The following is a 26,445-nucleotide window of genomic DNA, read 5'->3' on the forward strand; positions in this document are numbered from 1 at the left end:
CAATCCCTGGGTCCTTCTACCACCCTTCAGTGAAGCAGAGCATGCAGAGTTTCCAGGTAGAGTTCTCTAACCTCCCTCCTCAGTATATGAACAGATATGCAAGAATCGCCAGTCCCTGGAGAAAATCTCTGACATAAAAGACAGAAACCACGACAAACAATAAAAGCAAACAGATAGTGCACAGAGTAGAAGAAAACATCATAAAAGCAGTAATCTTCAGAGAGATGAGGAAATGGCTCCCATGAAATTAGATCAGATATTTTTAAAGACAGAGAAAAAAAAATTAACCTCTCAGATATTAAAAATGTGATTCTAAAATTAAAGCAGATAAGATTTAATAGAAAGATTTGGTGATGAGAAAAATCATCCGGAGAGAAGAATGAAAAGAAAAAAGACAGGAGAGGAGAGATGAGAAAATTTGGAGGCTCAATCAGAAGGCCCAATTAGGAAAGAAAGTAGAGAGGAAATGGAGAGAAGGACATGATATGTAAAACTGTCACAAGAAAATTTCCCCAACCGAAGGACATGAGCTAAGCGCCTACTAAGGACCCAGTACAATAAATGAGGAAAGACCCAGAGCAGGACAAGTGTTGGTGAGATTTCAGAATATCTGGCATAAAGAAAAGATTTTTTAGGCTTCCAGCAGGAAGAACACGGGTCACCTATAGACAAGCAGGAATCAGAACTGAGGAGGGCTGTGGAAGGGGACAAAGTCAGGAACTCATTTTTTAAGCATGGTAAAATTGATTTTGCTTCAGATGTTGTATAGGCAGTTGGATATGGGAGGCTGGAATATTAGGGGTTTTAGTGCAATCTTTACTTCTTTGGTTTTTTTTGTAGAACCTCCCCCACAATAATGCATGTAACAACCTAGTGGGTATCCTTCCATACCTGACTCTATGCCTATATATACACATACATACAGACACGCATATCCATATGTATACATACCTGTGTATCCATATGTAGACACACGCACACATACATATATAAGTATACCCACATATGTGAATACAGTAGCTTGAGTCTGTACCTCTCAGACCCCTGACTGTAGTGCATGCACTGAGGCCACAAGACAGGGACACTAAGACAGGCCTGTTCCCAAGACAAAGGACTCCATGAGCCTCGGACTTTGACTCAAGCACTCCCTATTCGAGATGCTAAAACTTTCCGAGAACTGTACTGTGATTCTCCACCTGTACCCTCCCCAGTCTCCTCCAAAACTTCCCATTTTTTCACTCAGAGGAGTTTGTCCCAATAAACTGCCTGCAAGTCAAAACTCATTTTAATGACTGATTCTTGGAAGACCCAAACTAACAAAACATATACATTCATATAGGTTTTTAAATCTTTGTTTTACTTAAATGCTGTATATGCTTTTCTTCATCTTGGTTTTCTTATTCATCAATATCTAAAGAAAATTTGTTACGGGCAAATCTCTATTTCATTCTTTTTAACGACTGCGTAACATTCCTAGACATGACTACACCATAACTTATTCAGCTATTTGCTGATGACTAGACAGTCGCTTCTATTCTAAATTTTGGACACTATGGAAATGATGCAGTAATTATCATTATTTGGTACAGATATTTTTAGACAGATGATAAAGAATGAATTGGTAGTCAAAATAAATACACATTATTTATACAAGTTATATAAAATAATTAATTTCATATGATAATTGTAATTGATGTTGCCAGATAGATTTTTTAAAGGCTATAAAATGTATATTTTTATTAACAATGTAGTATGTGAATATTCCTTTTTCTGCATGTAGACTGACAATAGGTATTATCAATCTTTTTCATTTTTTTCAGGCTGACCTAACCACTTCACTAACTACTAGTGATTTTTCATATTTTTTGGCTCTTTGAAATGCTCTTCTATAAATTGTCGATAATTCTATTGGGTTTTTTATCTTTTTCTTGTCAATTTGTAAAAGTTCTTTATACCCTTTGTCCCGATTTTTAAATACAGTTTCCAAATCTCTTTATCTGTTGTCTTTGTGTTATCTTATGCCACACACACACAAAAAAATTTTAATCTAGTCAAATATGTTCATTTTTTTCTTTCATAGCTTCTAGTTTTCTGGTATTTGTTAAAGCTTTCCCCCATGCCAAGTCTTCATGGCACAAGAAAGCTGCTAGTGTTCTAGCCATCACATCTGTATTACCGGCAACAGGATGGAGAAAGGGATAAGGGCAGCATTCCACCCCCCTTCAAAAGAAACTTTCCAGAAATTTCCACATGATGATTCTACTTACATGTCTTTGGCCAGAGTTACACAGCCATAGCTTGCTGCAAGGAAAATATTGTCATGGTTGACTTTGGGAAATGCAATCTGCCACACCCATGCTTAGAATGAAGGGGTACTCTTACTTCGTGACATTCAATAGACAAAGAGAGACTGAACGCTACTAAAGGTGATCTGGAGCTTGGGAACCCACTTCTTAGGAAAGAAAAGGCCTCTACTTTGTCTACCACAGGCATCACGCTTAAGACAGTAGGCCCACTAAGTCACAGAGAGAACCCTCAGGAGGATTTCAACTCTGAGGCTTGTGTAAGCACAATTCCAGGGCGGCTGCAGGCTACAGGTGGCACCTCTGCCTCGGACCCCTCTCCTCTCGGTGTCTTCCCGAGGGGATGGGCAAGAGTTTTGTGGCTGGGTGGGGAATAGCTAAGCCTACTGGCATTGAGGGCTGATGGCTTCTGAACTCTGGGAAATACTACCAGGTATTTCCAGGCAGATGGGGGCTTTAGGAAATGACTTATGATTCATGCCAGTCTACGGGGTGTGTCTGTGTCAAAGAGAAAAACATAACATTGCAAATACTTTCTCAGTCGCTCACAAGCCCAACTGCTATTTGCTAAGGACCCAAGGAGGGGCCAGTCACATCTACCCAGCTATTTCTTGCAGGTTTTCTTCCTACAGTCTGCTCTCAGTCGAGAAAAGCACCAGTGGAAGAGGTACATCAATGAACAGCAGCTAGCCATGAAGAAGAGAAACCTAGATGGTTCAGCTTGGAAGAAGCCGGGAAACAAGAGACTCAGCATGCCAGGCTGTGGGTGATGTGGATCCCAGCAGGACAGACCTGAAGGCAAAGGCCCATTCCACCCCACCACAGACGGGTACTTTACTGAGTCCCTCTAACTTGCTGAACCTTGGCTTCTTCTCAGGGTTGATCTGGACAGCCCTCCAGTCTCTCATAGGTCAGAGAGCCCATAATTGGCTATGCTGTACAGACCACTGTGCTCTGCTACAATTCTCTTGTTTTTTTGTTAAATACCTTTAAGAAAATTATACAAGAATGACATGTACATTGTTGAAATAACCAGGAAACAAAAAACAAAGGCAATAAAAGAGAGAAAAGAGCTCTTAGCATCTCAGCATATGTTCTTATAGTTTCCAGTACATAAGCATATTTTCAATAGGATAATACTTTATATATGGGTCTATAATCTCTCATTTTTCATTCGACAATATGCCATGAATTTCTGTCAATAAGCAAATTTCCATGACATATTTTAATGCTTGTGCGACATTCTGTCAATGCTATATTAAGTTCTCAATACAGAATCAGTATTACTAATTTTTCATTTGCCTCAGGTCCCAATAGGCCTAGTACAGAATCATTACTGACCTGTTATTATTTAAAGTTTTGCTGCTTTATACATTATGGATTGATTTTTATTTGTTAGATTATTTATCTTGATTATGGAGTTCCTTGTCACTCCCTTACATTCTGTACCCTAGGCAAGTCCTATGTCATATAGGTAGGTAGTCCATACTTCATGTCACTAACTGTTGGGATCCTAAGATTGTTTCCAATTTTTTGCAGTTTATTCATCTCTGCATTTCCAGCACCTGGCACAGTGACTGACTCTTGGTAGGCACTTGAGTGAGAGCAGGAATGAATGAATGAACAAATGAATGAGTAAATTGGTGAAGGAAGAAAACACTACAATGATCATTCTTGTGGGGAGTGGGTAATAGGAGTGAAGGGCAAGAGGCAGAAAGCACACCGAACAGGGAAGCACAGGACCCACATGTCTACTATGCAGACCCAGGAGAGGAGATAGCCTTAGTTACATGGGCGGGGGACGGCTCTCTGGTGGTCAGGGTGTCCTCTCAGTGTATACACCCCACGGGATCACCTGGAGGCCCCTTTGGAGGTCCCTACCATTTCCCAATGGCGCCATCACTACTCTGGCCTGGCCATGGCCCAGACAGCTGGAACCAAAACACTGCGCCGTCCCCACTGTGACATGAGCACATGCTCACACAGAGTCATACACACCCATCCCCGAGAGACTCCCTCACACAGGCCAAGTCAGGAGCTCACCTGGACTCTGGGCTGCAGGCCCACTGGCTGTAGCACCAGGCCTAGGCACCAGGCGGACTGAGGCCTCTCCATAGCAACCGCAAGAAGGGATTTTCCCAGCTCCGACAAATGTGTGGAATTTTTAAATAACAAAGCCAGATTCCAAGAGAGGAAATTCTAAGAACATGAAATAAGTCAGAGGAGCAGAGGTGGGTGTTTATTTTCCATCCACTGCTTGGTCCTCTGCTTCCCTCTCCTGACCCAAAGCGTGGGGGAGGGGTCCGGATTCAGTTGTCAGCACCACAAATCTAAAGGAAACCCATCTTCCTGTGTTTGCCAAGGAACAATGCTGGAGAAGCCATTCCAAGGCCTGCACTTTTCCTCTGCACAGAAGAATTTGGGTCCCAGTGCATTCCTGGGAGGGGGGTCTGACAAAGAATTTCTGGATGTAAACATTCCTGTTCCATCACTCGGGGACATTAGGGACACACAGGCTATGATCCCCTGTGGCCTCCTTTGATCAGACCCATATTACCCATGCCAGGTAATGATCTAACAGTGGATTTAGAGTCCTGGTCCCACCTTACAGCCCAGAAGCTGAAGAGTTTGGTCTCACCTCCCTTTTCTGTCTCTATGTCTCAGCACTGCTTTCTGTCTTCCCCACTTCAGCTCTTATGGGGCTTTGATTACTCTTTTCCTGGACTATTGGCCAAATCTAGCCTTCCTGGCTTTGACCTTCCTAGCTTCATTCATTCAGAACCTTTATGATAATCAACCACACCACTCTTGTCTCCTGCATGCTCCCCTCACCCCCTCCCAATCAGGGAGGGACAAAAAAACAGGAAGTTCCATGAGCAGCCCCACAGTGTCCGTCCGTCTCTGGGCCAAGTATCTCCTCAGAGATGAAGGACTGGACAGCTGCACTTTTCAGAGGCAGAAATGGCGACCTTGAAGGGGGAGAGGAGTCAATGAATCAGGCCAGGTGTTGAAAGACCAGTCAATGTTTACTGAGCACCTATTAGGTACTAGATACTTTATGGGCCCTATTTCTCAGTCTCCGCAACACTTGAAAGCATCATGACGATTCCCAATCCTCCTTAACCTCCTTATAAGCCCACTACTGTGCCTCCTGCAGGATGGGGGCTCCATAAACCAACAAATATCATGGTGTTGACTGAGGTGGACACCTTGATCCTAGCTGTGACTCGGCTGGGCATCTGGTATGGACTTGTGGGGAGGGCAAGCCCAAGTCCTTCTTGGGGGCCGCTCAGACCACATGTTCTTCCCTCAGCCTCTACACACAAGGTTCTTTCCATCTAAAACACTCTACACCCATCTTTTGGACTAACTCCTACTGGCCCTTCAGATTCCTTTTGCAGCTTCCCCCAAGAAGCCCTCCTGGATTTCCACCCCAATCTGGGTTATTCCTGTGTGTTCGCCAACACCTTGGGCTTCCTTGCTCTCTCTGAGTGTTTCAGCAACTGTCTCTAGGATCAGAATGTCATCTCATCAAGAACAGGGGATGTCTTGTTCGCCTCTGTGCTCCCGGAATTTAGCCCAGGGACTGGCACAGAGGCTTGACAAATATTTGTTGAATGAATTAAATGCTTACTCTTGAGCATTCAGTCACTCCCTGGCAGGTCAGAGAGCACCTAATTCCAAACTGGATCATCTGCTTTTCCCTTCTTCTCTCCAGGCCTTGTTGTCCACGATATGCCCTAAAAACAAGTCAATTCTCAGGGTCTGAACTCTGCTTCTTGAGGCTGGTGGCGGAGAGTGGCGATCCTATATCCCTTCCAGCTATTGGCCTGGCCTTCTCCATGCCTCAGTGGACTACTTTTGGGTCCCCTCCTTTTCTAAGCTACACTTGGTTCTCAAAGCACCCCTGCCAGGGTGCTGGCCCTGAGTCCCCTCTGACCTGACAGCCCTCACTTCCCTGCCATCCACCCAGAGGTGCTGCGGACTCTGTGGGGTGGCAGAGAGGGCGTCTGACCTCGAGCCGCTGCCTGGCGTTCTCTGACGGGAGGGGACCGAACATGTGCGTTCAGGGCGCGCAGTGAACACCCTGTTCACATTCCTGCGCTGGCCGGAATGTGGACAGGGGACCAGCCAAAGGCCGCATTCCTCAGGACGCGGTGGGACCGCAGCCCAGGCCCCGCCCCGCCCCAACCCCGCTCCAGCCCCGCCCCGGCCTTGGCTGGGTCTCGGGGATGCGGGTCCCGATCCCGTGAGGGCGCCTCCTGGCGGCGCCGGTGATCCGAAGCGGGGCTGGCGCCCTCCGCTCACGGCCCACTGCCCGCCCTCTCCCCGCTCCTTCCTCGCCTCTTCCCCGCCTGTCAGCGTCCACACCGCCCTCTGGATTCTAGAATCCCCGTCTTCCTCTTTCCCGGAAGCTTCCGGGTACTGTTTTAGGACTCCAGGTTGCCTTTGGTTGCTTCCATTTCAGCAACTTCGCTCCACCGATGCTTTAGTTTTTTGGCTGTTACTTGCTGCCAATGAAATCAGGTAAAAACCAATGGCTCTCCAGGGCTCTAACACAAAATCCAAACCCCAATGCGACTTTCTCTCCTGATTTCCCATCGTGTGCACAGGGAGCCGGCCTTGTCCTTCTCTAATGCTCCTGCACCCCTGGGCCTCCTCCTAGGCTGGTGCCTCTGCAGAAATCTCCCACCCTTGAGCGTCATCTCCCCATGGGCACCTCCAGGACCAGAGACCTAGATGAGTGAGCCTCAGGCCTCACTCTGTGCCAACAAGGTGACTTACCGTTGCTCCGTTGCGTCTTTATGTTAAGGAAATGCAGCCTGTCCCTAGTCCCTGTGACCCTAGGTTGAAAAATATGAGAAAATGGGTCAAGTAGGTCTGTACGTTGGTCCACACTGGAGAAATCACTACTGCTCCATGGCAAGGATCACTGCTACAGATGGGAGTTGAGGCTCCCAGTAAACTGAAAGCCACTGGGCTGAAGTTTTCTACATGGTGTAGAAACCCTCCACATTCCATGCACACACACAACTGCACCATCATCAAAACACCACTGAAACATATAAGGAAAAATGTAGTTTTACCCTGTGGATGAGAAAAGGGTTTCTATGGAAAGTAACCTCGCAGAATCATGATGGATAGTCACACTGCAGGCATATAACTTTTTTAGTAAAGGTTTTATGTTTGCCTGGAGCAAGCTGTGCCCATTGTTTTTGTGCATTTAGGTTAGCACACCTTCAAAATAACCACCCTCAAGAAACCACATATTAACTGTCCTGTAATGTGTAATCCGATCCCTACCTTGCTTTCTCCCACCTTCATGTAATATTTACCTTCGCTCCTTAATCTCAAATGTATGAAAGAAACTGCAAAACTGTTACTCTCCAGAACATTTGAGATCTTGCTTCCCTGTATATATCATCAGTTTGGGCTCAAATAAACTCATAAAAATTCTCTACAGATTTGGACATTCCGTATGTCGACAACCCCAAACCAGTACCGGGCTGTACCTGTTTAAGTGACTTCCATGGGGAGTCTCCTGTCCCCATGGACAGGTAGCTGTCTCCCCAGATACCTGGTCACCAAGAATGTTGGACAGTGCCAGGAAGGCCTGGGCTTCCAGCGATTTTCTGAGCCTGTTGACATGTATCTATCTATCTTTCTTAGTGGGAAAGAAGCTGCAGCCTAACAGTATTTGCATGTGGAAGTTTGCATGTTTGTCAGCCCACAACCAGTTAGGACTTACCCTGTGGTTAAAGTGACACCTGAGAAGTCAGTAATAAAACAAGGCCTACCTGGAATTTGCATTGCTCATCATTGGGAAGGGCGGTGAATGTTGCCAGGAAAGGTGGGAAAGCAGAATCCTAACTCTCATTGGCTGAAGACTTGGCTGCGGGAAAAGGTGGGGAGTTAGGAGCTAGGTTGAAGGTTGGGCTTGATAGCTGGCTTACCTTGCTTGTTTGGTTTCTTGGCCTTTAAGAGGAAGAAAATACAGCAGTATTCCTACCTGGCAGGGGCGTTGCCCACAACATCTGGAGGTAGGCCCAGCGTGACAAAGTGGCAAGAGCCCATGCAGTCCTTGTTTGAAGTTGCAGCCCTGGCTCTAGGTCTGCCTCTGGACTCCATGATACAGAAAATGCAGATTCTAGATGTTTCGTACCACCCTGGCAGTTCATCAAATGGCAGTGCCAGAGCTCTGTCTCAGTGGGGTATCAGGGTGCTTAGGTGCTAATGATTAAAATTAGACAAAAGAGAACCCCCAGTGATGAGCCTATCTATTTTATAAACCTTTACTGAACCCAGGCCCTGCCCTCAAGAGGCTTACTGTCCACTGAGGGAGGCAGACACCCACTGGGCCAGTATAATGTAGTGTGATAAATAGCAAAATAGAGGCAGATGCAGGATGTAGTGGGAGGACTGAGGAGAGGTGCCCGGGACAGAGCGTGAGCATAATATGTCCCGTGGAAGGGGCTGTTCTCCATTGAAGTCCTGAAAGGGTTAGGACTGGCCAGGGGGAGCGAGGCAGGAGGAAGTCTCTGCCAGAAGACAGAGCTCTAATTCTTGCCTCTTCTCCAGAGTCTTCTTTAGTGTCTGAGGCCAACATACCATTTTAGTGATTTTTTATCAAAGAATCTCTGTGGATTTTGCTTATCATGTGGCTGACTTGACTAGCTTTTAAGCCGTGAGTTCTGAGGTCACTTTCTGAAGATGAGTAAGATTGTAATTCCCACTGAGCCCAGGTGGGGATCTAGTTTCAAGATGAATTTGCCCTAGAAATTCACCCCTTCCTATGGAGTTGCTTCACACCAGGGCACTTTTCACTAATGTAGAGTGCCATCTCACTTCCCACAACCCCTGTGTGTCCAGTATGTGTGACAGAACTGGCCAGGCCTCCCTCCCCACTCCCATCTGCTGTTAATGTTTCCTTGCACTTAGGTGAATGGCTGACCCCCCCGAGCCTCACTCCACTCTTGTGCTTAAAATCGGTAGAAGGCTGCCAGGACCTACCTTTTCCATATTAAGAAAAATGAATTAAGATAATAAACTCTTAGAAAAACTAGTTTTCAAAAGTATCATTCTTCAGAGTAATGTCTCTTAAACATGAGTGTGCTTCAGAATCATCAATTGGTGGGTGGTGGGGGAAGGGTTTGTTTAAGATGCATTTTCCTCAGCCCACTCACAAAGTCTGACTCAGGAGATTGCAAGTGGGGCCCAGGAATCTGCTAACAAGTCATCTTAAGGACTCTGGATGCCTTTGGTCTTTGGATGGCACTTTGACAAGACATGATACAGACAACCTTACATTTGATCTCACTAAGTTCACTTAAATGAACTTCCTCTGTCAAGATTTGAACAAATCCCATGAGATTTCCTTTTTTTTTTTTTTTTTACCACTGCCCCTGAAAGGAAGAACATAGGGAATTGAGGCTGAAAGGGAGGCCCTACATTGCGCAGGATGGGAAAATGTGCAGTAAACAAGAGGGGACTCTTTGGAATCCATGAAAAAGAGCACAGGAGAGGGGCCACACAACAGCAGGCCACCGTCTCCTCCTCCTCCTGTTACAGGATCGAACACTCAGCAAGCAGACCAAAAACAGCATCTGAATAAAATCCCAAAGGGTCATAGTTCCAATGTCTGGCAGTTGAGCAGTGTCAGGTATAGTCTTCACGAAACCCAATGCTTAGGCATTTGGCCCACAGAGAACTCAGAAACGTCAGGACAGGAGTGCTGAACTGTTGGCAGTGGCACACACCAGTGATCTCCAAACTCTTTTGATCTGCACCTCAACCTCCGACCGTGTTTTTGCTTGCACCACTGATATACTATACAGTTGTACTCCTTTCACTAGCTACTACTGATATCAAGGCACAGCTGTTTTTGACATTATAGTAAGACTCATCATAAATGATAATAGATATCATTTCAGATAGTATTGACAGGTTTGAGGTTGAAAGACTGATGTCTTGTCAGATCTGTTTAGTTCGTCATTGTTTTTATGTCATAATGCAACTAAGAGCTCCTATAAAGAGTGGAAGTGACAGCTAAGTCATTTATCTATCTCTGGTTCACTTATGCAGGCACTGTTAGTGTTACCTTCAAACTTTGATTTCTTTGCAGGAACCCTTAAAAACTACTTGTTCATGCTGTGAGGATTACTTTAGATGAATTATGTAATATACTCTATAAGTTCCATCCCACTGGAACACTTAAACCGTGCTAGGTTCTGTCATAGCACCCCCAAACTCGTCTCAGAAGATCACACATGCTTGGCTGACACAGGGCTATTTGACATACTACCCAATGAGAGAGCAGGCACTAATCTGAATACCAATATGAGTGAAGTTACATTCTTATTTTTAGATTAAAAACATAAATTCATCAATTAAAGTTTGAGTATTTTCTTCCAGTACCTCCAACAGATAACCTTGCATACTCCAATTTGGAGACTGCTGACTTTACTGGATCCTCCATCCCCAGGGGCCTACGGCTTTGAAAGCCAGCCTTTCTCTCTCAGGAAAGGGACCCAGCAGTTAGGCCCCTGAAAACCGTGCAGGCAGGCCCCTACAACTGAAAGAAATTCTGACAGAGCAGAAAAATCACATGTTCCAGATGTGATTTCTACTTTGGTATCAGCAATTGCTAAGCTCCCCATACCCCCTTTTGTCAGGTTGGGGGATAGGCAGACTGAAGACTGTGCTGAGGGCCATGGTAAGTTTGGCCAGACCCCATAGAGTTTGGGGGACTCCCTTGAAGTCCTTATGGAACTATGTTCTTGAGGTTTGTGGGGGACAATGGCCAGGTTCCTGGCCCTAGCATGGGGAAACAGCGGCCCCTGGTGGCTTGGACATACCATGCCTCAGAACCTTGGCATCCCTCCTGCTTTAGTATTTGCCAAACCCCCAGTTCCATGTTCAGGTATTGAGACGTGCTTATTTATATAAACATGAGTAGGAAAGACTTAGGTTTCTATCTGAGTGTATCTGTGTGATCCCAGGCAAATTAGCTTCTCTGAGTCTTAGTGTGATAGGCAAATGTCTGTGGCCATGCTACCCTGAACACACCCGATCCTGTCTGATCTCAGAAGCTAAGCAGAGTCAGGCCTGGTTAGCACTTGGATGGGAGAACACCTAGGCAGACCAGGTGCTGTAGGTGTAAACAAATAAATAAGTAAATAAATAGAATGTGATCAGCAGATCTACTGCTTAGTGTTGCTGTTAGCAGTACATGAGATGGCAAATGAAAAGCAATAAACAGTGCCTGGCACGTGGGAAGGACTTGTGCTATGATGGTGGTTATGTTGATTGATGTTGATGCCTCTAGACATCTAAAGGCACCCGAAGAGTATCTCTAGGCCCAGCCCTGGAAGGAGAGTGGGAGATTCTGAACAGGAATTCTTGGGTTTTTGTGCTAACAGACATGGGTGAGCAGTGAAAGTGTTCTGGACAGGTGGGCTAAGTGTGAGCCTGTGTGTATGTAAGCATGTGTGTATGCGTGCACAGAAGCATAGTCACAATAGAAAGACAGAGAGCTCTGAGAGATGTTCAGTGCACATCCCAGAGGGGAACTATGGTGACAAAGTGGAAGCCAGTATCACTTATTCATCTAATAACACTGCAAAACTAAACTCTGAGAGAGGATAAGAGTTTATTAATTCATGCAAAAATTCCTTATTGATGGCATACTAAGTGCTGGGTAGGGTTAACAAAATTGAACAAATGCCCATCACAAGATACTTTCAAATAGAGACCAGTGCTAAAAAGCAGAGCTGGTTCTGACCTAGTCGTGAGGATGGTAGGGGGTATATCTAGACTGGTGATCTAGGGACTAATAATTGTGTTCCCTGCAGTCATCGGGAGAGGACAATAGGAAGTGCACAAAGCCAGGCCCAGACAGAGAAAGGACTCCTCTGCTCAGGGGGCCTTCCAGAGTTGTCGCCCAGCTCTTGGGAATGTGCTAGGGTCTGCACAGTCCAGACTAAGCCAGAAAAAAAGTGTGAGGTGCACTCTCTCGATCACTCTTGCTTCATCACTGAGACTCCACCCAACTAAAATTTGGTTTTGTGAAAACTAATGCCTTCTGAGTGTTCCCCAGATTTCTCCTCACCATCTGCAGAAAGGGATGCAGGCCTTGCCTAGGATTGATGATGGAAAAGAAGGGAGGAGCTGATACACAGGATCTGCCAGCCCCTGGTAAAGTCCTTATGGGACTCTCACTTCTTCCACAACCCAGAATTTACACATTTGCCCAGATGAATTGAAAGATGAAAATGCATGGACTTTTTGTTGCTCTGCTCCCCATCCTACCCTGAAGTTACAAACCTCTGAGTTATGAACATCCATCCCAACAGCCTTGAAAGGTACACTGAGCTCACGGTACTTATTAGATATATTACTTCTTAAACGCCTACTATGTGCTGGGGAGAGTTAACATAATTAGGGGTAGGGAAGGATGGGTACTGAGGTCAGGAAAGGGCCTCTGCTCAGGTTGAAGCTTCTCATGGCTTTGATTCTCTCCCACCCATCTCACCTTGCCAGCTAGAGGCCCTGAGGGCCTGCCTTTGGCCCACCCTGCCTTCACGAACTATAAACCATTATATATTCCTTCTGCCCTCAGACAGCCATTCCAGATACATGTAACACCATTGGTGCTTCAATGTTTCTACTCTTTTGCCAGCTTGAAAAATAATACTGCTATAGTATTAGGACTCTTCTGCAAAGGTCCAATATAGCTGTTCAGCTTAGGAGTGGACCGGAGTAGAAATAAAAGGCTGGAAACTGCCTACCATTGAAAATATTGTTTCAATAGAGACATTCTGAGGTCAGACAACAGACTCCTAAAGCTCCTAAAGTTCCCAGATTGCTATGGATCTGTTCTCCCTTTTCCAGGCCCCCAGTCTTTTCCTGTCCCTAGTCTTTCCATGATACCCCGATCCTATCTTTCCTGGCTCTGTCCTCAAACCTCAAGGAGAGAAAAAAAGGAAAGAGTCAATTCATGAAAAAGGGCTCATCCAAATTCAAGTTTTTTACAATTATTTTTGGAAGCTTTAGAAGGCTCTAGTTAAAGGTACCTATAAATCTAAGGGGAAAAAAATTAATTAACTGAGGGGAAAAAAGGAAACAAACATAATGAACTTTTTGACTGAGCCATGAACTACGCTCACATATGTATCCCCAAAAACGTAACTAATAATTTAACAAAAATTTGAGACATAACTATGGCAGCAGGATGGAGAGAAGGGCAATGGGAATAGGGAGGTAGTATAAGTGCTAAATCTTCACCTTCTGTAATAGGAGATTAAAGATAAGGTCTAGAGTTGGGACATACAGAAGTACATACCGGAATAAAAAAAAACTAAAAAGTTTAAGAAAAGCTATGAGAGTAAGAAATTTCAGGACAGGGCTATCTATAAACCATATAAGTCATACATTATTTAAAAAATATCACGTACTACTTTGGTTTTTTGCAAATAATAATCTAAAAATATTTTAAAAGCAAGCAAAATGTCAGAGATAATGTTGAAAAACATTTTTTTTTTAAGGCAGAGTGAAAAGATCAACAGATGGAAGATATGAGATAAAAATAAAATGACATAAAGATAAATCTAGGTGTCTATATGCAAGAGAAAAGGCAGAGAAGATAGACAGGAAGAGACAATTGAGGAAGTAACCAAAGGACATTTTCCTAAGGCAAAGAAAGTTTTCGTTAAGATCAAGAACATAAATGGGAAGTCAGAAAAAAGACATTTAGATGGGAGATAAACATAGGAAACTATATTAACCATACATTAAGCTACAGAAATGCACATGAAAATGCCAAGGTTTTCACCTATCCAGATTGGCAATGGCTTAGAAAGCTGATGATACCTAGTATTAATAAGTAAGTGGAGAATGAGACACTGATAATCTGTTATTGAGAATGCAATGGTGCAACCTTTCTGCAGGGAAAATTGCCAAGAAATGATCAAAATTCAAAAAGTCTTTACTCATTATTCCAGCAATGTCACTACTAGAAATTTATCCCTTGCATATACTCATTAAAGTATGTCAAGATATCTATAATCAGTCAAAGGCATTTACTTCAGTATTGTTTATGTGGAAATATAAAACTTGAAATTATCTAAGTGCATCAGCAGGGTACTGGTTAGATCCGTGATGGTACAACCATGGAGTGGAATGAGGGAAAGCTCTGTTAAGTGTGTGTGATGCATACTTTTTAAAAGTGAATACTATATGCCAGTATAGACATTTTTTCCTGGATGAATGGATACCCAAGGAACCAATGAAGATGAGGAGAGAACTGCAAAACTGAGACGAGTTGTACCTTTCATTTTTACACTGTACAGAACTTTTTCACTCTTTGCATAATATTATATTATGTCACGTTTTAAAAATGTTGACGAGTTTTCTAGTTGGTGATAATATTGCCATCTTTGTTTTCCTCATAATACATTTAGGTATTAAACCAAATAAATGTTTTGTTTTGGTTTTGTGTTATTTTAAGGGACCCACTGAGGGTCACTAAGGATAAGTAAAGAAATATCACACTTAAATGAACTTGAGTAAAATTTCAGAAGTTAAAGCACAAAGAGAAAAATCATATAAGCTTCCAGAAAGATAAAACAGGCTACATGTGAAGAAATGAGATTCAGCCTGACAACAGATTTTGCATCAGATTTTGAAGGAAAATTAATTTGAATCTGAAACTATAGCCGGCCAAATTACTACCCAAAGTGAAGACGAAATAAAGATATTTTCTGAAATCCAAGGAGTCAGAAAATTTATCATTCAAGCACTACATATGGTGAAATTACTCAAGAAGATGTCCCACTAAAACAAAGTAGTTAAAAAAAAAGTGAAATTTTTTTTAATGGAAGCTGAGTGTAAGAAGAAATATAAACAAAGAAAAAAAAAATCAACTGATGCCTGGAACATGTCTTTTGACCTACAGATATTTAGTAAGTAATCTAAGGTTATTTTCTTCTTAGGAGCTTGATCATACTACTTGATTCTACAGCAAATAATATTTACACAATTATAACATCATAATTATATATTGCAATAATGTTATTTGTATGGTGTTTACTATATTAGACTCAATCTGTAGACAAAACATGCAACAAACCAAACAGAACAGAACGTAAATATTATGAACCTAGACAAAGTAAAGGGAAAAATAATGCTGAAAGCCAGGGGCCTAAATTCTTTAAATTCCTTTAGCTGCAGTTAGTATATCAAAAGCCAGTCCTGGTTAATTAGAGTGTAGGGTTTTATTAAATGCAAAACTGGGGCAAGAGCCCGGGCCAGATGTAAGGAAGTGGCTCCAGTGAAATTTTGGAGCTGTCTCTGCTTCTCACAGCTGACTGTCTTCATCTTTTCCCGGCTCTCATTGGCATTAAATTGTTAGTTTGAAATTAGCCACAGTGGGAATATTTACACCACCGAAAAGGACAAACATTAGATATGAGGACTTTTTCTCCTCCCAGAGAGCCTGTTGTCAAATATTTACCGCCATATCTTTGGGAAAGTCTGATCCTTCTGGCTCAAAGGATAGTAAAAGGGAAAAGAAGGTGATGAAATTACAGGTTTCCGGGGTCAAATCCGGGGATTAGATAGATTGTGGCGGAACCAGAGGCATCCTTAGAGAGTGGAACCGTCTAAGACAGGAATTAGCAAACTTTTCCTTAAGGGCCAAATAGTAACTATCTCAACACTATTTAACTCTGCTGTTACAGCTCAAAAGCAGCCACAGACAATACCTAATAAATAGGCAGTGCCTGTTTTCCAATAAAACATTTATTTACAAGACAGATGGCCAGTCCATGGACCATATAGTTTGCTAATTCCTCGTCTAAAACAAACACCACAGGAGGGCCCTTCACATATGACACAGAAAAGGCTTAACATCCACAGTTGAATTTAGCTGGATAGTTGGATATTTAAGCCAGATGTCTCATCTCTGTCTCTCCGATGGCCTCCAAGTGGCCGGCAGGGATCCAGAAGTTCCTGTGTCACAGGTGAAGGGATATAATAAAGGTGCAATATCGGATAGGATTAGGTTTGACTTTTTAGTAGCTTGAAAACACACATTTTAATCATGGCTTAGAACACACACACAGATTTATTCTTTTCACGTAAAAGCCTAAAGTCTGGCTCTCCAAGGCCGGGAAAGTGTGAGAGACCCAAGAGTGTCAGATCTTTCCTCTCTGCCTTTCCCACATGTGATCCTCATCGACATAGTCCAAAGTGGCTGCTGACGCTGTGCCATTATACCCACCACATCCAGAAGGCGGAAAGAGGAAAGCAGGGGTGAGCAGCCCTTCCCACCCTCAGCCTCGTGGACATTCGACCTGTGCGGTTGCACAGAGCCCCGCTCTAAGAAGGGCCCACACTTAGTTTAATGGTGGACTGTCACTGCCTTGAAATTCTTAATAATGTTATCTTTAAATTTGTATTTTGTAAATGAAGTCTGATGGGACAATAGAACATGTACACACAACATAGGTAAAAATATCTGCTATGCAGCTTCCATAACATGCTTACCTTGTATTTGGATCCACACTCAGAAAGAAGGGCCTCCATGCAAGCAAGAACTTCATGCTCTATTATTCCTGTTTTGAATTATTTTTCATTAATTTTGTCTTTGAATCTGTGTGTGTTATTAGTGAAGTCCAGCAGGACAACGTAGCATGTGCAACCTGCCTGTCTTCTGTTCCTGGCCACGCCAGTCGTATATGCATATAGTGTCTGCTATGTGGCAGGAGCATAGAATTTTAATGGACCCACAATGTGTGGGATTTTTGCAAGACTCAAAGTGAGTTCCAGATAAACGTGTTTCTACTGTTGGGCAGGAATAAAATACAAATGTATGCACGATATGCAAAATATAAACTTTGTAATTTTTGTAATTCTGAATATGAGTTAAATGCTCTTATTTTTTTAAAACTGGCATTGAACAATATAAAGACAAATAGTAAAATTCATAGTAATAATATAAAGTTTTCATTTTTCTGTACTTAAAACTATATTCGCAGGCAAACAAAAACCACTATGACAAATCAAGAAAGAGATCACAGAAGATAGGAAAATCTTTAATATTTTAGTGCCTGTAGTAGTACCTTTTTCTTGCTTTTTGAACAAGGGGGCCTTTGCACTGAGTCCTGTAAATTATGTAGCTGGCCCTGGGAGCACGTTACCCCAGAATGACGTATGGGACCAGTCAGGAGCTGATGCTACTCTCCACAGCAGAGGTCCAGAGGACCTGGACGCACTGAGCTCCCTGCCTCAACTTCGGTAGATACAGTGAGGGTCCTCATTTACCCATATACCCAGATGGCATCTTGAGAAGAGGAAGAGAAAGGGATAGAGCTCAAAAAGACTGAGTTTTCCAAGTGTGAGAAACCAGCCACACGAGGGAGTTCAAGTATACTGAATACTCAGACTGAAAGGAGACTGTTCAATGTGAAGAGACCAATCTATTGTTAAAAGGCAAGCCCAGGCTTCCCCACTGCACAATAGAGTGGGACTGCCGAAGAAGATCCTAAGCTTTACAGATTTGGATGTGATGCATCCATTTGCAAGCCTGCTACCCTGGATCCAAGGCAGTTTCTGTCTGAAATACTTTTCTTTCTGCTTCCTCTTCCCTCACTCCATCCCTTAATCCTGTAACCCTTGGACTCTTGACTAACTTCTCACCTTTCCACACTCAGCTCAGCTATCCCTTCTACCTGGAGGTCCTTCCCTGACACCTCATTTTCACTCTCCCCTCCTCTGGGCACTCAACGTGCTCTGCACGCACTTAGTTCCAGAACAGCAGTCTGAGTGACGGCAGCCATGGCACTTGCATTGGTGCACAGGCCAAGAGTGGAGGCCTTCCTGAAGCTCCTTTGCCCTCTTCGAGCCTGTTTCTCCATATGGAAAATGGGGGTGACAATAGCAGACCCAATGACCTCATTGGATTTTTTTTTTAATTTAGTTTTTGAATGAGTGCTATGTACACCTGGTCACTCTCCCTCCCTCTTCTCTCCTTTAGGATCCCAGCTATGTTCTCCAAAGACAATTCCTGTCACCAGTTTCTTTAGCTTCCTTCCATGCGTTTTAGAGTGAATATGTTGCACATATTAACCTATGCCACATTCTAGGGGAAAATGCACAACCTAAATCTAATTATGAGGATGTATCAGACAAATTCAAAATGAGGAATTTTTTTTTTTTTAATGTTGGTTACAAAACATCAATATCACGAAACACAAACATAGGCTGTGGACATGTTCCAGAAGTTAGGAGAATGGTAGATTAGATAAAAGTATTATATCTGTGTTAAATTTACAAAAATTGATAAATGTATTATGGTTACACATATATAAGAACCCTTTTTTAAGAAAATACACACTAACATATCTAGGGGTAAAGGGTCATGATGTATACAAGTTACTCTCATATGGCTCAGAAAAAAAAATGTGTGTTTGTTTGTACATGGGAGGGGAAGGGTGGGCACAAATGATAAAGCAAATGTGGAAAAATGTTGGCAATAGGTGAATCTGGGTAAAGTGTTGATGAATATTCATGTACTAGTTTTGTTTTTGCAATTTATGCCTAAGTCTGAGATTATTTCCCCTAAAAAGTTGACGTTCGTATTTGCAGGTTCCATATCTGCAAATTTGTCTACTGCTAAAGTTGATTTGTAACCCCAGATCAATACCTGAGGCACCTTCACACTCATCCACAGACTTGGGCAGAGCAGTGAAAGATTCAAGTCACCCAACATGCATGTTCCCAGCTGAAGTCAAATGCGGTGACCCTCTGCCTTCTCAGTTGAGCTCCCATACTGTAAATAAGTGTCCTGTTTGCAGTCTAGTTACTGCCACGTTTTTCACATTTTTGTGCTTTTTGTTAATGATTTCGTTGTTTAAAATGACCTCCAATTACAGTGCTGAGGTGCTATCTAGTGTTCCTAAAAACATTAGAAAACTGTGATGTGTCTTATAGAGAAAATACATGTGCTAGGTGAGCTATGAATTGTGTTACTGAATGGACGATATATGTCAAATAATAGATCTTTAAATCAAAACACATATAAAATAAAGTTGTATATGTATTGAACTGGCTGATGAAAATATTGTGACCAGAAGCTCACAGAAACCTAACCCTGTATTTCCCCTGGGAACAGTAGTTCAGTATCTGTGAATTCAGTGTTTGTGGCAACTGTTTAGAACACAACTACTATGAATAAGAAGAATCAGCTGTTCATATACACATATTTTCTGTACAAAGGGCAATATACAATACACATTGTTCTATACTTTATATATTTTTTCACAACAGTTTTAGAGAGTTTACATTAATTCTTTGGAACAGATGCCTACTATTCTCCACATGCATGCATCCTAATGGGTCTAATCCTCTAGTGACAGATATTTGGGTTTTATCTTTTCAAAACAAAAATCTGGCCATGTCGCAGTCCTGCTTAAAGTACTTCCGTGGCATCTTCTGGCTTTTGGGATAAAAGAGTAAACATGTCCTTAAACATGACCTGCCATAGACGCTCACACAACATCCTCGCCTCCACGTGTGTCTCCTCCAGTCTTCTTTCGGGCCTCGCCATTAGCTACACTTCCTCCCACCACAGAGCATCAGCACAAGCTTTCCTCATGGGACATCTCCATCCCTCACCCGTGACCCTGTTAACTATTCTTTTCCTTCAAACATCAACTTCACAGTTCAGTCTTTATTCACCAATGTAACCTTGGGCTTAGCAAAGAAATTGGCATATAGAAGATGCTGAATATACTTTTGTTGAACAATTGAGAAATGAGGCAGGAGGCAGGCAGGGAACGGAGCCAGCTGGAAAGATTATGTTTATGTGGGTCTCTTTCGACCAAATACTTGGTCTTAAATTTGTTAGTGGAATAAAAACTGTACAGCTGCCTTATCGTCTCCTCTCAGTCTCTCAGTTCATTAGCACTGAAGTGATTTCTGCTGAACTAGGCAAGTGATGATGATGGGAAATCAGTAATTCTTGCAAAGTGACCCTGAGGAGGCTGCCATACCTTTCTGTGCCGGTTCCTCATTCCTGGAAAGGGTGACAATGTCTGGATCTGGCTTGTTGTGAGTGACACACCTGGGACTGAGCACACTTAGCGAAGTGTTTTCCCACGTCTCCGGGGCTGATCACCATGTCCCTGACTGGGCGCAGAGCTCTTTTGGAGCTGTCACCTGATCTTTGGCTCCTTTCTATCTTTGAGCAACTAATTCTATTCTCATGGATTCTCTAAAACTATATAAAACTTGTGGTAAAAACCACATCCTTCCAATATGCCAAAAGGCCCCCGCCCACATCCTCCCACTGACTGCTGCCCTTCTTCCTCTGTTTCCAGTTACAAAATGAATCAAAGTAGTTCACATAAAATGAGAGAGAGAACGAGAGAGAGAGAGAGAGAGAGAGAGAGAGAGAGAGAGAGAGAGAGAGAGAGAGAGAGCGCCTTATATACCCAGAATCCAACCAACTGCTTCTCGCCACCTACCATCCACCTCTCTGGTCTAGACCACTCTCATCCGTCACCTGGTTTATTGCAACACCCCTTGCTGACCTTCCTGCTTTCACATCAACATCCTAAATCTTTCTCTGTGTATAGGGTTGCCAGATAAAATACAGAATACTTAGTTAAATTTGTATTTCTGATAAAGAACAAATAATGTTTTAGTATAAATATGCCACAAATACTATATGGGATATATTTCTACTAAAACTATCCATTTATACAAAATGCAATTTTAACTGAACATTATATTTTATTTACTAAATCTGGCAGCCCTATCCATGTAGCAAACAGGCATTCTTTTAAAATATAACTTATCTTATAATATCCCTCTGCTCAAAATCCACCATTAGCCCTCCATCTCTGAGCACAGTTCTTACCATGACCTGCCTTTCTCAGTACCTCTGGGACTGCATCCCTCACTACTCTGCTCTCCTTCAGCCACACAATCCTGGCTTATTGACTTCCCTGTTATTCCTCGCACCTCCCCCAGAGAGCTGCATTGTTAGCTCTGTTACCTTCTTCATGTTTTTTCTCAGACAATATCACTTCTTAGTGAGCCCTCTCTGACCACCCTTAAAAACTGGAGCCACCCACCCCTATCACCTCTCTCTGCTTTTTCTCCATCACATGTATCATCTTCTAACATACCACATTACACATATATACTGGTTGACTCTCTATCTCCCCACTAAAATGTATGGTCCACGAGCTTAGATAGTGTGTTTTGTTCAAGCTGAATATCAACACCAGAACTCTGCTTGGCACATAGTAGACACTCAATAAATACTTGTTGAACCGATGATGAAACCCAAGGGCAAGAGGTACAGCCAGAAAAGTCCAGAAACAACAAGCTTTTGTTTTGTTTCTCTTTCTCTATAGTGTTGTTTCTCTTTCTCTATAGTGTTTCTCTTTCTCTATAGTGTTGCTCTCTATAGTTTTGTTTCTCTTTCTCTATAGTGTTTTGTTTCTCTTTCTCTATAGTGTTACTCACTCATCTTGCTCAAGGCTCCCTTTGACCACCTTACCATGTCTCACCAGGACTTTTCAGGGAAGACATCAAAAGACTGGGATAATCTGACTGCCTCAGTTCTCTCTCTCTCTCTCTCTCCTTCTCTCATTGTATGTGAGATATGATGCCTGACATACATCTGGGATACAGTGGAACATGAGACAGACTCAGTTCCTGCTCTCACATACTCCATTCATGCTATTATCCTCTGCCCATCCACCTCTGCTGCCAGGAACCTTGCAAAACATTGCTGAGAACTCTGCACCTAGACAGTCTGCTGGTTTATGGCAGAGTGAAGAAGGGAGGAGAATGTTCCTCTCCTTGCTCTGCATGGCACTCAACCGTTAGGCCCTGAAGCTACACTACTTGGATGTGGAGTCTCACACAGACCTTTGTTAATTCTGTTCCTTCCACTTCTCTCATAAAGCATCAAAAGCAGTAACACAGTCAGGCCTAGGGTGGTGGAGATTCAAACCCTCTTATCCCCCATGGTCCTCATTTTTATCCTCCCTAGAGAAAAGTTCTTCATTCTTCAACCAAAATTCCAAAGCTGCCATGTACATTAACTGAGTCAAACACACACTTGTGGGAAGAAGTGTGTCCCCAGTGCCACTATCCAGGAGCATTGTAGGACCAGGCCATGCAGAACCCCTTGAGATGACTGTAATACTCACTGCACATTACAAAAAAGAGTTTCTTTCTCCTTTTAGATTATTTCCTTAGGAGAAATTCCTGAATGCGGGGTAACTGAGTCAAAGTATCAAGATATTTTTTTTATGGTTCTTAAGTCAAGTTGACAAATAGTGTTCCAAAATGTGCATGAAGGATAAGCACTGTCTACGATAATATCAGTTTCTTGCACTGTCACCAGGATTAGGAATTATTGTTTCAAATTCTGTCACTGTGATGGACAAAAATCATAATTTTCCTTGTTTTATTTTGTATTTCTGTGATTACCACAGGCTTTAATCTTTTGCCACATATGTTTATAGCAATGTTTTCATTTGCATGATTTGTCAGCACAGCTGTTGGGTCATTTATTTATTGAAGCCTTAATTTCTTAAACCAATTTTTATAAATTCTTTATATGACAAAGATATTAGTTATGATCATAGTTATGACATCTTAGAGCTTCCACCCTTCTGCCCTCATTCTGGTCTCTTTGACTTCTTATTTTGGTTATTTTATTTTCATTATTTTTGCAGAAGTTTTGCATCAGTTTTGCACTGTGTGTGCAGAAGTTTTTATTTTTATTTGTTAAAATTCATCAGTCTTTTCTCTGTGGCTTCTATTTTCTTCTTTTTGCTGTCTTTTTTGTTTTCATTTCAATGCTTATAAATATATTTCCTGTCCATAAATTTGATCAATACTTGATTCTTTTTTCTCCTAATTTGTCTTCTATGATTTTGTTTTTTGATATTTAAATCTTCAATCCAAACGAAACTTACTTTAGAGCTGTGTCATTTCTTTTTCCAACAAGGAGGAAATGTAAGGCTTTCTACAATTTGTAAACCAAGCGAACAAACAAACAAACATACAAACTAACAAATAAACAAACAAATAAATGTGAAGTTTGACCAAAAGTATCTTAGAGCATGTGAGATCCTGGAATGGGACTGAGAACAGAAATTTCCTTTGGCAAACCTCCTCGTCCTGCCATTTCTTTGTGTTTCTCATGAATGAACAGTGTTGGGAATGGTCCATCTGGTCAACCCCTTTTCATTGCCTATCCTTCAGAGGAACAGAATGAACTCCAATTAGCAAAAGCCTTCTTTCTCTTTGACTGTAACAAATATAGGATTGAGGGTTGGTGGAGAAGATGGAGGGTTAAGGTAGATGCTCTTGTTTCGGGATTCACAAGGCTTTCTTGCCTTAAGTTATCTATAACAGTTAATGATTTGGGGTTTGTTTCACAGATTAATATTGTGATTTGCATCATCAGGTACATTCAGGTCTCTACACTGAGAAGGCCGTGTAGCTGCAGTCCCCAGCAAAATCTTTTCAAGAGGAGACAGGGTGGGATATGAGCCCAGTGGTTACAGGGAGTTCATTACAAAGAACAAAAGTTAACTTTGATTTTTTGTTTGTTTGTTTTAATTGAAGGTATAGAATTTCTTACTGCTAATAAAATAAAGAATCCTAATACATCTTTCTAGTCACCAATAGAAATTTTACTATATAAGTAGTTATGAGATGTAAGGGTAAATAAAATCCAGAGTATCTAAGGGAACTTTCTTTCTTTTTACTTCAATTTTCCTAGCTGAAAAATAGGATCAGTTTGGAAGCCTACCCTTTCTACATATCAAAAATAAATGGAAAAGATTACTTCATGTAAAATCCTGAAGTTATGTATGTTCACTTGAATACTTAACTTTCATAAATTAATTAAACCTCAGAACATATTTTCCACATAACTCTTCCTTTTAAAATGTTATTGCTAAAATTTCCAAAATGCCCATCAATAAGGGACGGGGTACATCCACACAAAGGAATATTATGCATGTGTAAAAAGTAATCAGAAATGTCAATATATTCCACTATGAAGCAATTTCTGGGATATATATTTAACTGGGGGGGTAGTGTAAAACAGTGTACTACCTTTACTTTAGGAAAGAGGCATGCAAAATATGGCATGGGTACATATAAATATTTGATTATATGACATTTTTAAAAAGAAAAAAAATGGAAGAACAAACTAAAAACTATAGGGAACCAGGGCTCTTTGATGAAATGGCTAGGGAAGGAAACAGACAAGAGGAACCTGAAATATCTTATGGTACCAGAAAACAAGGAAACTATTAGAGACTACTGGGTTTCTGCAAAAAGGACATAAAAGCCAACAGGAAGGATTTCCCATTAACCAAAACCAGACAGTTTGGATATCAAAAATAAACAACAAAAAATAAAAACAGTAAACATCTGGGGGAAATAATGACATATGTATGTACTTGATTGAAACATAATAAATATATTAAATCATCAGTTCATAATGACATTTAAAATAATTCATTGGTTAGATAAGTGGATCCTTGGGAAGCAACTCATTATTTTGAAAAGTAGTAAAGAAAAGGAAAAAATTCATTTTACCGCTTTTATTCAAACTGTACTTCAGCGTAACTGAAATACAGGATAACTAGAATTCAGGGTAGTTAATGACAGAGAGCTTTCCATTATAGATTTCCAGATAATGCAAAAACATGTGGTTGTCAGCCTCCAAGATGGCCCCCAATGATCCTGCCTCTGGGTGTTCACAGTCTGTGTAGTCCCCTCTCACATTGTACCAGTGTTGGTATGCCCGACCAATTGCACATAGCAGAAACCTTGGCTTGCATTTTGTTCTCTCGATCTTTTTCCTTCTCTCTCGCTCTCTCTCTCTCTCTCCCCCTCTCTCTCATTCTCCCATCACATTACTCACTTTGGCACAGACACTACATTATGAGACATTCAAATAGCCTATGAAGAAGCTCACCAGATGAGGAACTGAGTTATCTAGTCAAGAGCCAGTAGAAACGGAGGCCTGCCAACAAACAACCATGTGAGGAGCTTGCAGGCAGATATTCCAGCCCCTAAATGACTGCAGTCTCAGTCAGCAGGCCGATAGCAATGTCATGAGAGAGACTGAACCAGAACCCCAGAGAAGCCACTCTTAGATTCCTAACCCACAGAAGCTATGAAATAATAAATGTTTGTTGTTTTAAGCTACTAATGTTGGGGAGTAATTTCTTATGCAGTAATAGATAACTAATACAAAGAATGATAGTTATAATATCATAGATTTACACTAACTAATGACACAATGGAGATGAGCAATGATCGTCAATGACTGCTAAAACCATAGGTGCAAGGCTAACAGAGAACTTTATAATAGATAGATCTGCATGCTAACAATATCTGAACTTAATAATCACATTTTTAAAAACTTCTTTATTCTTATTAACTTTTTTCTTTAATAAAATTTATTGTGAACAATTTCCAATATATAAAAAGTATAGAGAATAGACTGAACTTATATACCTATACTCAGCATTAACAATCATCAGCTTGTGGCCAATCCTATTTCATCCGTTACTACATTCGACTCTCATCACTCCATCAACATACTGGGTACTTTGAAGTAAATCCCAGACATCATATCATTTCACTCATTGATCAATTTTTACATCACAAAAAGAGAGACAAATGGACATCATATGTGATGTGATTAGAAGTCCCCAACACTATCTATGAAGTATTATTGCTAATATATATATATATATATATATACATACACACACATGTATATGTGTATATATTTAATCAAATTCCAACTACGAGTTTCCAGGAAATACAGAGAGTATGTAGGAAACTCTACATATAAGTGACTTGATTTGCTCAAAAAACAAATGACCTGGAAGAGTGAAAAAGTGAATTGAGATATATCAACCCCAGCAATGAGTGAACTATAGTAGTAATTCCTCTCCAGAGAAACAGAATCAACACGATACATTTAAGAGAAGGTTTTTTACAGGCACAGGCTCACACTGTTAAGGAGACTGAGAAGTCTCATGATCTGTGTCTTCAAGGTAGAGACCCAGAAAGCAATTCAGTTCGA

General features: G+C 41.7%; 1 long non-coding RNA gene and 1 pseudogene across 1 annotated transcript; one reads left to right on the forward strand and one right to left on the reverse strand.

The window, feature by feature from the left end:
* Positions 1-4,621: 4,621 nt before the first annotated feature.
* LOC118601779 lies at positions 4,622-7,146 on the reverse strand. The gene is made up of 2 exons (XR_004950601.1): positions 7,089-7,146; positions 4,622-6,043 (listed from the first exon to the last, which is right to left on the reverse strand). It is a non-coding gene; the product is annotated as an uncharacterized LOC118601779 (long non-coding RNA).
* Positions 7,147-11,341: 4,195 nt separating this feature from the next.
* LOC118601988 lies at positions 11,342-11,460 on the forward strand (annotated as a pseudogene).
* Positions 11,461-26,445: the final 14,985 nt, after the last annotated feature.

Source organism: Rousettus aegyptiacus, unplaced genomic scaffold (genome assembly GCF_014176215.1).
Source record: "Rousettus aegyptiacus isolate mRouAeg1 unplaced genomic scaffold, mRouAeg1.p scaffold_m13_p_4, whole genome shotgun sequence".
NCBI lineage: Eukaryota > Metazoa > Chordata > Mammalia > Chiroptera > Pteropodidae > Rousettus > Rousettus aegyptiacus.